The 11609-nt window shown below is 43.0% G+C and overlaps 1 non-coding gene across 1 annotated transcript; it reads right to left on the bottom strand.

Moving 5' to 3' along the window:
- Positions 1–9418: 9418 nt before the first annotated feature.
- Positions 9419–9541, bottom strand: LOC122678601. Its single transcript, XR_006336253.1, has one exon. It is a non-coding gene; the product is annotated as a small nucleolar RNA SNORA26 (small nucleolar RNA).
- Positions 9542–11609: the final 2068 nt, after the last annotated feature.

The following is an 11609-nucleotide window of genomic DNA, read 5'->3' as shown; positions in this document are numbered from 1 at the left end:
GTGTTAAGGAACTGAATGTATATCACCACCGCCAGCACCCACCACCACCTAATTCATATGTTGAACCCTAATCCCTGTGGGGCTGTATTTGGAGAAAGCATTTTAAGGAAGATGTTGTTCAGTCATGTCCACCTCTTTGTGACCGATGTGGTCTTCAGCATGCCAGGCTTCCCTGTCCTTTACATCTCCTGGAGATTGCTCAAACTCATGTCCGTTGAGTCGGTGATGCCATCCAACCATCTTGTCTTCTGTTGTCCCCTTCTCCTCCTGCCTTCTATCTTTAAGGAAGTAATTAAGGTGGCTCAGAAGGTAAAGCGTCTGCCTATAATGTGGGAATCTGGGTTCGATTCCTGGGTCGGGAGGATCCCCTGGAGAAGGAAATGGCAACCCACTCCAGTACTCTTGCCTGGAAAATCCCATAGCCGGAGGATCCTGGTAGGCTACAGTCCACGGGCTTGCAAAGAGTCGGACAGAACTGAACGATATAACTTTCACTTGCATAAGAGTAAATGAGGCCATAGCCTTGGGGTCCTGATCTGATAGGATTAGTGTCCTTGTGAGAAAAGAAACCAGAGAGCTTGGGCTCCTGCCCTACCCCAGCTCAACCACAGAGAAGAAGCCCGGAGAGGACCCAGTGAGAAATCTGCTCTAACATTTGCAAGCCAGGAAGAGTGTTTGCATCATAAATTGAATTGACATGACATGACATGAACATGAGTCTTTATCTTGGACAACCAGCCTCCAGAATGTGTGAAAACAGACTGATAGTTAAGCCACCCAATCTATGGTAATTTTGTATGGCTTGCCTGAGCTGACTAATACAGGAGGTTGCTTAACCATTGGCCTGAGAATCTTCTCCTACCTGGGCCTTTGTGGGATCTGCTTCAATTTTGTTCATTTCCTATAATTAGTACTCACAGCCTGCTTTCCCTTGTTGAGGCTTATCTGTGACTTTAGAATGAGAATTGATCACCTGGTTTAGGGCTTTATGTATAAGTTATTCCATGTAACAATAACCTGCACAAAGGAGTTGGTTTTTGGGTTTTTTTTTTTTTTTTTTTTTTGTAAACAGTTTTTGCATCTTCCCAAATATCAACCTGGCATGTTTTGAACAGCCAGATTGAGATTTTTGCAGAGTGACCCCATGAGAACATGTGGCCTGCATTTCCTCTTCTCCTGGGAGATTTCTGTGGTTTGGACTCTCCAGAGCCACAGACTAGGGTTTGGGTGCTGGTGAGGAATCTGTGGCTAGCTCTAAGGAGACCTAGGCAAAAAAGAAAAAATCCCTAGAATCAGAGCATGGAAGGGGGCTGGAGGGGGATGTGATAAGAGGCTGCTCTTATGGGAATCAAGGGGTTTGGAAGATGAAAGAGGTGGTTGGGCATGTGTAACTGTCCACCATGAGGTCAGGAGAAGTTCAAGAGAGAGCAGCTGCTATTCTGGGACCAGGGACTAGAACTTTCTTTGCCATTCAGGCTCTGGTCATCTTCCTCCTTACTCTGCCTCTGTTTTCCTCTCCTCCTCCTTTAGAATTGACAAGGAAACATATTATCCCTTAAAGCCTTCAGAAGGTAAGACAGTCCTATTGACATTTTGAGTTTAGTCTAATGAGAACTTTGTTGGCCTCCAACAAAATTGAAGATAATAAAAGTGTGTTCTTTTTTTTTTTTTTTTTTTTTTTTTTTTTAATTTTTTTATTAGTTGGAGGCTAATTACTTCACAACATTTCAGTGGGTTTTGTCATACATTGATATGAATCAGCCATAGATTTACACTTATTCCCCATCCCGATCCCCCCTCCCACCTCCCTCTTCACCCGACTTCTTTTAAGATAATAAAAGTGTGTTCTTTTCAGAGGCTAAACTCATGGTCACTTATTACAACAGACATAGAACATCAGTTCAATGTGTCTGTTACATTCACTTTAGAAGTTATAAGATGGGGGACATAATGAACCCTGTATGGATCTGCAGGTTGTCTACTGACAGGTCAAGCAATATTGGTACTTCTTTGAAGCATTTCATTAAGTGTCTTTTTTCCTTTCTATTTTTTTCCCCTCAAGGACTCTCACCCTATTTCCTGCACAGTTGTACCCAACGTGGTTCTCATTTACAGCAAATTGGAAGACATTGGTGATGACACAGGTTGATTTCATTTGTTTTAGAATGGGTTCTAACATGTAGAGGGAAATAATATAATTTATGAAAAGTTAAATATTGTAGAATACTCCATCTTAAAGATTCACTTTTTTGCAACTTTTTTTTAAAATTAGGGTGAAGCACTACCTTTCAAAGGGTGAAACACAAATTAGCTTTTAGGAATTTTCCCCAAAAGTAATTTGTGATTTGATCCTGACCAGGTCTGAAATTTACATGTTTCATATGCTGTTGTTTTTGTAGAATCTTTGTCCACAAAATGAAGTTTTTTAAAAGCATTACTTGAGTTCTCCATTAATTACTGATTATATTATCAATTCCTAGAGTCCCCAGCAACACTGGGATGACAGAAAAATTTCTGGAATGCTTGAAAACCACAGAGCAAAAGATACTCCAATTTTACTACTTTATCTTAAAATAATAGTTCATATCTTGGCTGACTTTTCACCCATTCTGCTGATTCTGCCAGTGAGTTCCTCTATAGTGACAGCCAGAGGTGCTGATGGAAAATATGTAATTAGCTAAGTGTAAAAAGCAGAAGTTGAGGTCTTTCCATCTACTTCAAAAAGGGGGCATGTCGCTGTACCTCAGGGCTGAGTCTCTTGAAGGATCGTTTTGTAATTGGTGGTAGGGGTGGTGAGTTTTTTTGTTCATGTTGTTGCTTATTTTATTTTTCAACTGTTACTAGGAATTAACTGTGGAATGAGTGCTTGATTTTAATTCTGGAAGGCAAAAGAATGTAACGAAGGACATTTTCCAAGGAATGTTTGAAGATCTTCATGTTAATTTGTGGTTCAACGAATCTACTTTTTAATTAAAGATATTTAATTAAAAGAGAACAAACTTATATATGGGTTTGAATCAGTGTTATAGAACAATAGGTCTTAAACGGTGATCTACAACTTACCCACATCAGAAACATATGGTTGTGTTTATGTGAAAAATTCAGACTCTAGGACTCCACACCAACTAAATCTCTGGGAAATGGAAGCCAGGAAATATATTCTCACTAAATAGACCAGAAATAGGAGGCCCTGGGCCTCTCCTACTGCTTCTGTGGGCCTGAGGAGCTGAGCCTGTGTTCCAGGTGCTCCTGTGGGTGGTTGTTAATGCAGATGGACTCCTCTAGGCCCTGGGGAAGATTCCAGATTTCACCAAGATGTTCCTCTAGCAGGTCAGCCCCTGCAGCCACCTAGCAGGACAGGAGGAGGTGGGGATGGAGCACCCTGGTCACTCGTGGGGCCCACACTGGGGGTGGGGCTCGGCCAGCAAAATCCCAAAGATCACCATCCTCTCTCACACAGACATCCAGAAGTTTAGGTGAGCTTGCTTGAAGAGTAAACTGGCTTCAAACACAGGACAGGTGATGCTAAGCAAGCCCCAGTGGCCTCCTCCCATACAGGGTATGTGTAAGGGATTGTAATACATGGCCAGTTACCTGGGCAACTGGTAGGTGTAAGGGGTTTCCCATTGTCTAGAAAAATAACTGAAGGCTGTGGATCTCGGTCTAGACCCTAGACAGGTGTGACCTTTGCCTGAGTTGACTTGAGGGTCCTAGGGAGGAGCTCAATTAAACTTAATTCCTCTCCTTGCACTGACCCTTGACTGAACATTCCTTCACAAGGAACAATGCTCTTCCTCCACCCTTAGAGAGAAGGCCTAAGGTAAAAGTGGGTATCTCATGGACTTCCCTGGTGGCCCCGTGATTAAGAATATGCCTGCCAATGGAGGGGACATGAGTTTGATACCTGGACCAGGAAGATTCCACATGCTGCAGGGCAACAAAGCCCATGTGTTCACCACAGCTAGTGAAGCTCATATGCTCTAGAGTCCTGGCTCCATAACAAAAGAAGGGACCACAATGAGAAGCCTGTGCACCATAACTAGAGAGTAACCTCCACTTGCTGCAACTAGAGCAAGGTCCTGCATAGCAATGAAGACCCAGCACAGCCAAAAATAATAAATAAATAAAGTTTAAACTGTTAGTACCTCATGTCAACTCATCCTGTGTGGTTAATGATTGGTTCTCAACAATTCCCTGAAATCACTTTTATTATGGAAGGAAGAAAGCTCCCTGAACTTTGCCAAAGAGATCTGTGATGTGGTCTTTGGGAGCAAAAATGATTGTACTGATGTCTGCTATTTAATGTTTCAACTAACCATCCCTTGCCTCATCAAGGCCATTGCTTTTGGTTGCAAAAGTTTTGAATATTTGCCATCTCCAGTCCTTTCAGCAGGTAATCCAGGTGAATTTGCTTTTCCAAAGGAGATTGGCTGATTCTATGTCCTGTTATTTGCAAACAGACCTTAAAATGCCTTTTCTTAGCTCTTCTTCCTGCAACCCTGATTTGGAAGTGCCAGTTCAATCTCAGTCACAATTATCTACTCCTCCATAAATGGCTGCACCTGTGTTTGCATAAAAACATCTCTAGTATGACATTATCTTTGTCTGTATGGCACTGAAGTAGGAATCTGACAGTTGATTAGAGAGTTGGAAAAAACACTCCAAAGAAAAGAACAAAAGATGCAGGGAAGAGCAGTGGGTGGGGTGCTGATGACAGACTCCATCAAATGCCTCATTTTACCTGAGGACAGCCTTTTTCTGAGAATCCCAGTTCTCTTCTGTTGGAACTGGGCTGCATCCCAGCATTCACCTGTGTGATGCGCCTCTCCACCAGGTGGAGACCAGGGAGCTAGGAGTTAGAAGGAGAGTTTGAATTGGGTTGGTACACAGGGCACGTTCATGGGGTTAGAATCTGTGTAGAAACAGCCCCACTTTCTGTTATAACTCTTGATGATGGAAGATGTTCTGTGAATGTTGGCACCTGGCATTCTGGAAGGGTCTGAGAGTGGGCTGCGAGGGAACTAGGGTGCAGGGACTGAGAAGGATGTGATGAGAGCACAGAGGTAGTCACTGACTCGCTCACACCCCTGCTCCGCCCCGAGGCCCAGGGTGGGGAGGATGAGGGGTGCACTTGGAAGGACTTGGCACTGCTAGGGCCCTTCCTTTTCCTCACTCTGTGAGCAGGGTCTAGAGGAGAAATGGAGGAGGATGACCTGGTAGAAAAGAGATGGATCCTAAATGAGACTTCATTTCACAGGCTGACCCACTCAGCTTTGTGTTTACCTGTGGGTTTGGAGTGAAGCTGGCACATGGAGGAGCCTGAGGATAGGTCTCCAGTTATGCTCACTTCCTGAGGTCTCATCATGTACCACTGGCCACTGCTGCCCAGTTCTGTCCTGGAAGAGAGTGGGGCTGGGCAGGGTTGGGCACCATCCTACAAAGGAGACATTTTCCCTTGAGAAGCCACCTTGACAAGGGACTTGTTTTACTTAAGCTGAGTCATGCCTGTTGCTGCTAGGACTTCAAGGTCTTCATTCTCGGCCATTTGTTTAATGTTGGGGCTTTTTCCTTCATGAGAATCTCCCTGGAATTTTTGTCTGAAATGCAGTTTCTCGAGTCTTACCCCCAAGTTTACAACAGGTCCTGTAGTGTCTCTGGTGTAGATTTCCTATACTGTGCAGCCAGCCCCCAGGGATTGGGACCTGTCTCCTGTGTGATATCACAGTTAATCATCAAGGTTAGTACTACTTTCTCCATTTTACATGATACATTCTTCTCCATTATACATGAGATCCATATGCTCAAAGAGGGTAATGAAATCACCATGCAAAGCAGACTTGGTATTTTGGTGGAGTTGGAATTTGCATCTTGGACTTCTGTCACCAGGGCTGTGCTTTCATTGTTTTCACATAGACACAGGGTAGGATCGGTGGAAATCGGGTAGGGAGCAGAGGACATCAGTAAGAGTTAGTGATTCCTGGTAACTAGTATGGATCTGCTTGACAAGTATTTACTGAATATTCTATGTGGCAGGCTTTGAAGAGACTTTGGGTGGAGGGTGACTGAGGCTCAGAGAAGGCCTGGCTCTCAGGGATATGGCCTCTAGCACAGGAGCCAGATGCTTTACAGAGAAGCACATCTAATTTTAAAATACAGACTGTGACGTATTCAACATTCATGCATTCCTTGGTCCCACTGTGTCCACCAAGTTGGTAAACACAGTATAAATATGGGACTACTGGGAGGACTTTGGGCTTCTGGTGATTCAGATGGTAAAGAATCTGCCTGCAATGCAGGAGACCTGCGTTCAATCCCTGGGTCAGGAAGATACCCTGGAGAAAGAAATGCCAATTATAAATATAGGACTATTGAAAAGAGATGAAATTCTTTTGGGGAAATGTCCATCAGGTATTTTTATTTTAAGAAGGAAACTAAGAAGAATGTTTGATCAAATGTCCCCTGAAATTTAGCCATGGGTTCCTGGTGCTTTTGGATACAAAAACTTGTTGTCAAGGTTTGTGCGGCAGCTATGCTGCCTAAGGGTGTGGGAATTTAGGCAAAATCTCCACATCTCTCTGGGCCTCAGTTTCCCCATCCGTAAGAGAAGGTTATTCCAATTCTCCAAATTTCTTTCCTGCTGAGTTTTTTCTGAGTGCATAAGAGACTGAGATGCATGTTAAATGTGCACTGGGATCTGCACCCAAGACCTGATCTTGGTTCCTTCTCTGTGTGTCTACTATAGGAGCCTCAACTGGGCCCACACACTGGAAACACAGAGAGGAGAGAGGGAATGAAAGAAAGGAAATCAGCAGGTTCGGAGGATGAGAAAACCCAAAGAGAAGCAAGGTAATGGTCGAGGAGCTGTTTGCCAAGGGAGGTGAGGATAAGGACAAGCTGAGCTTGGAAAGTTCAACAGGAAGTGAGGAATGCACAGCATCATCTAAGTTCTCAAGGAGCAACCTGAGCTGAGCAAGAAGGACCAGGAGAGTAACTTAGTCCAGAGTGAACTTGTGCACCTGCCGAGGAGATCCACACGATGGATCCAGTTGGCTTTACTGCTAGGAGCACCAATTCCAGGAGGAGGATGAGGTCTATACTGCTGCGAGCACCAATTCCCGGAGGAGGATGATGAGACCCTGAGGCTCTGCCCTAGACCCCCAGCCTGAAACGTAGAAGTGCCCACATGTGGATGTCCTCCAAGTAAGTGTGCAATAAGGTGGATAAATGGTGTTTGGAGAAAATTAGAAATCTTCATTCTTATCAGGGGCCAGGATAATGGGACTCATTTCTGAAGCAGAGATGGTAATAATATTCTTCTGCATGTATAATTTTGAGGCTTTACGCACATCATCTCTTAACTATGTGTTGAGTGCTTAATTTGCAGACAAGAAAGAGTATGTATACTGTTCCAGTGTATAAATTTGTTAAAAAGGCAAATTCATCTAAACTGGCAATGGTTCCTTGGGGCTAAGAGTTGAGGGCATGATGCACTGCAAAGGGGAACAAGGAAAGTTGTGACCAATGGAAACACCCTGCATCTTGATTCTGGCTGTGGTTTCCATAGTGTATACATCTATCAAAATGCATTTAGTTGTATATTTTTAAATGGTGCAGTCAAGAGGACTCATATAAAAATCTACCACATTTCTCCATACCAGCAGTATTAGGAAATGAAATTCAGTAAAACATAATAGAGAGAAACATCCATGATCATTTAATGCTTAAGAATACAGATACTGACGACTCCTGAAAACTATTGCTCAGAGAAATTAAAGAAGACCTAAATAAACAGAAATATACATTATATTCATAGATTGGAAGACAATATTTTTAGAAAGTCAAATCCATGTTCTTCTGAATAGTATTGCAGCTGGCATTTGGGGGGAGGTATAGTTTTGCAGGCGAATTATAACATGTAAGTGGAAATCAAAGTATCTCAATTAGCCAAGATGCAGAATTAAGTTTGAGGATTTACTCTACTAGATTTCAAAACTCAGGTTAAAACTACAGTAATTAAGACACTATACTGGTGTAAGTAAACAGAACACAAATTGATGAATGAAAGAGGAAAGATAGAAAAGTTACCCACACCCATATTCAGTTTTTTAATAAAGTCACAAATATGCATCACGGGGTAATGATAGACTTCTCTGAAAAATATCTGTTGTGATAAACAGTATCAAGTGAGAAATTATTAATACATTGGGGAAGTTTTCAGTAGAAATGCAGTATAGGTGAAGGAAGCAGCTAGTTGGAAGAATCTGACAGAAGAGTGAACTGGAAAATGTGGTCTGGGGTTTCGGAGTAGAAGGGATGCTACCCGGGTGTGGCTCCAGCACTTACAGCAAGGGGGTCTTGGCCCTTTAGAGACCCTCTCTGTGCCTCAGTTTCTTCAACTGCAAAGCAGCAGAGAGTTATGTTTTTAGCACCAGTCAATTTTGAACACTAGAAGTACCATAAATGAAATAATCAATCCCTCAAATCATGAAGGAGGTCAATGATATCAGTGGGTAAAACTAAGTGCACACCTGAGTGCCTTTAACAAATAGATTCCAGGTCCCACCTCAACTCACTGAACCACAGTTGCTTCAGGAGAGGACTGTGCACTTGTCTGGGTGCTAACTCAGATTAGTGATTCTTACAATGATCAGCTTGGGGACAGAACACACTGAGATGTATAACTTTTACCCAAACACAGAAGTAGGACAGAGCAGAAGCACAAGAGTGTTTCCAATCCAGTGACTAAAGCAGAGAACTATAGGGAGACTCTAGAAATGAAGGACTAGGCCCATCTGACCCCATTTTAGTCTTGTCCAGTTTACAGCAGAGACACAAGTCCTTGGGGACACATGCCTGTGGCAGCTGACCATCCACCTTGAGGAAAGTGAGAGGCCGAATTTTTAACTCAGTCTGGTTTTGAGTGAAAGCTAAATTCACGCTTGTTCGCTCATTGATGGCACCAATCTTCTCCAAGCTGCCACTTTCTAAAAAATAAATTGCATTGCTATAAATGCAAACTTCAACAATGATGTTTATTAGAAAATTTTATAAATACCCAAGCCACCTCACAAGAAACCAAAAAGTTGGCAAGAGCATTCAATTTCAGGAAAGTTCAGCCCGATAGTGCACAGTCACTGATAGAAAAGATTCTTGAGTTGAAGGGAAGTGATCCCTTTCTGTCCTGGGACATCCTGCTAACTTCAGTGGGCTGGGAAAGCAGCTGCCCATTCTAACAGACGGGATTCTCAGGTGGCCCTAGTGGTGAAGAACCCACCTGCTAATGTAGGACACGCAAGAGACATGGTTTTTTGTTTTTCTTTTTCTTTTCAAATCGAAGGTCAAGTTTAAATGTAATGACTTCAGTATTAACTATACACATACTAGTAAGTGCTAAGACTTAAAATCTTCCGATTCAGTTGTGTGTGACTCCAGACAGGATCCAGAGAGGAGTTCTAAAAATCTCTTCTCTGGGTTTTATGGAGACTTTCTTTACCCTCCTGTGTTAGCCTCTTAAGGCATTGCATCAGCCTTAAAAGGGCAATGGAAAGGGTGAAGGAGACACGGTATTGATCCCTGGTCAGGAAGATTCCCTGGAGGAAGAAATGGCAAGCCACTCCAGTGTTCTTGCCTGGGAAATTCCATGAGCAGAGGAGGCTGGAGGGCTACAGTCCATGGGATCACAAAGAGTCGGACACGGCCGAAGCAACTTAGCACACACACGTTCTGACAGACGGGCTGCTCTTGCCTCCAGACGGTGTCTGGTGTCCTGAAACACGTCAGCGCTCAGGGAGCCTTTAGAAGGGCCCAGCCCTCACTTCTGCTATTGCTCAGTGCATAGAAATAGTTTAGCTGACAAAAGGTAGGGCTCTAGGAAGAAAGTCAGGTCACAGAGAAACAGAGGAGTATGAAATGGGATAAAGGCAGGATAAAAACAATAGAATTCTCCTACCTACAAAATACAAAGCAATAGCTTACTTGCCTTGATAAAATGTTTTTTTTTTTTTAATTTTAACTTTGGTTGAATAAATTTTTTAATGTTCTTCTTCTAAAATGATGTTACCTTGAATGATTACGATAAAGGAAAGTTTCATAATATGTGTGAAATGCCTGGCATGGTATCAGTCAATGAACTGTACCTGTTATACACTTCTGCTAGCATGGCAAAATTCATCCCCATTTGACCTCAAGTCAGATACCTTCTGTGAGCATTTTTGGTTTCATCCTATTTATAATGAAGAAATTTGACACATTTTTCTTTCTCCCACAGAATGTCAGGCCCCACAGCAATCGGAAAATAGATTCCCTTCAAGCCTTTGCTGCATCTCACACAGCAATTATCACTAAGCATTGAGCTGGAGGATTGTGTGGGGGTGTGGGGAAGATAAGCTTTCATAAATAGTTGTTCCAGTTTTGTATCTTTTACCTTAACATGAACAAATGCTCAGTGGCCTGTTGTCACACCCATTTCACCCTCCATCCAGGTTATACCAACTGCTAAACTGAAGAGACAGATGCTATAGGGGTTCCCCAAGTCTCAGACTCACAAGACCCAGGTCGGAAGAGATGCTAGGGAAATGAAGAGTTGGTTCAGACCATCCCTGTCCCAGGGCTGCCTGTCTCTCTTACCTCAAACTCAGCTTCTATGTCACTGAACACAATACTTATGTTCACTTTGGATCATCATGATCCCTGACCTATGACCTTGAACTCACCCATGCTCTGTATCTGGAATACAACCACAGGTCAATGGCAGGAGGAAAACTCAAAGAGATGGTCAAAGTGTGTGCCACCAACACTGCTCTGGAGCCCTGGTCTGTTCAATATGTGGGTGAACTGAATGAACACAGAACAATACACGAGGCTGTCAGATCTTTCCTAAACAGACAGGTACCCCATGTATTCAGTGGCTCAGTGGTAAAGAATCAGCCGGCAATGCAAGAGACACAGGAGATGCGGGATCGATCCCTGGGTCAGGAAGATCCCCTGGAAGTGGGCATGGCAACCCCCTCCAGGATTCTTGCAAGGAGAATCCCCATAGAGAGAGGAGCCTGATGGGCTACAGTCCTGGGATCACAAAGAGTCAGACAAGAATGACGTGATGGCACAAGCACACCATGTTTTCTAGGATATACACATAGACTCTTCCAGTCACTTTGACAGCTTGGAAAGAGCTCTTGTGAGGCTACAGTGACATACATAAGTGAAAGTATGAAATGCAGTGTTTAGTAACATTTTAAAAAAAATCAAATTGAACAACCCAGACCCAGGGGAAGAATTTAGAAAGTAGGGATATCATACTTAAGTTTATTCTATAAACAACATGCTGCCCAGCAAAGAGAAGAAAATGACATAACAACAGGATGCAGCAAAAGCACTGAGATGGGACAAAAAATATATTTAAAAATTATTTATTCATTTAGTATCGTACTTTAATTTGTATCCTACAGTTTTTAGGACACAGACTAAACTGGAGAAGACCCAGAGAAGAAGTTCATGACAGTCTACAAGTTTGATGTCCTTCACTTGTGGAAAAGCCTTAAGATCAGTTTAAGAGAAGATGAGGTGATATGGTTTGCCCAGTAGTCATGTATGCACGTGAGAGTTGGACT

Source organism: Cervus elaphus, chromosome 20, assembly GCF_910594005.1.
Source record: "Cervus elaphus chromosome 20, mCerEla1.1, whole genome shotgun sequence".
NCBI classification, from domain to species: domain Eukaryota; kingdom Metazoa; phylum Chordata; class Mammalia; order Artiodactyla; family Cervidae; genus Cervus; species Cervus elaphus.
The sequence above is the reverse complement of the archived record's forward strand: the minus strand, read 5'-3'. Positions and strand labels throughout refer to the sequence as shown.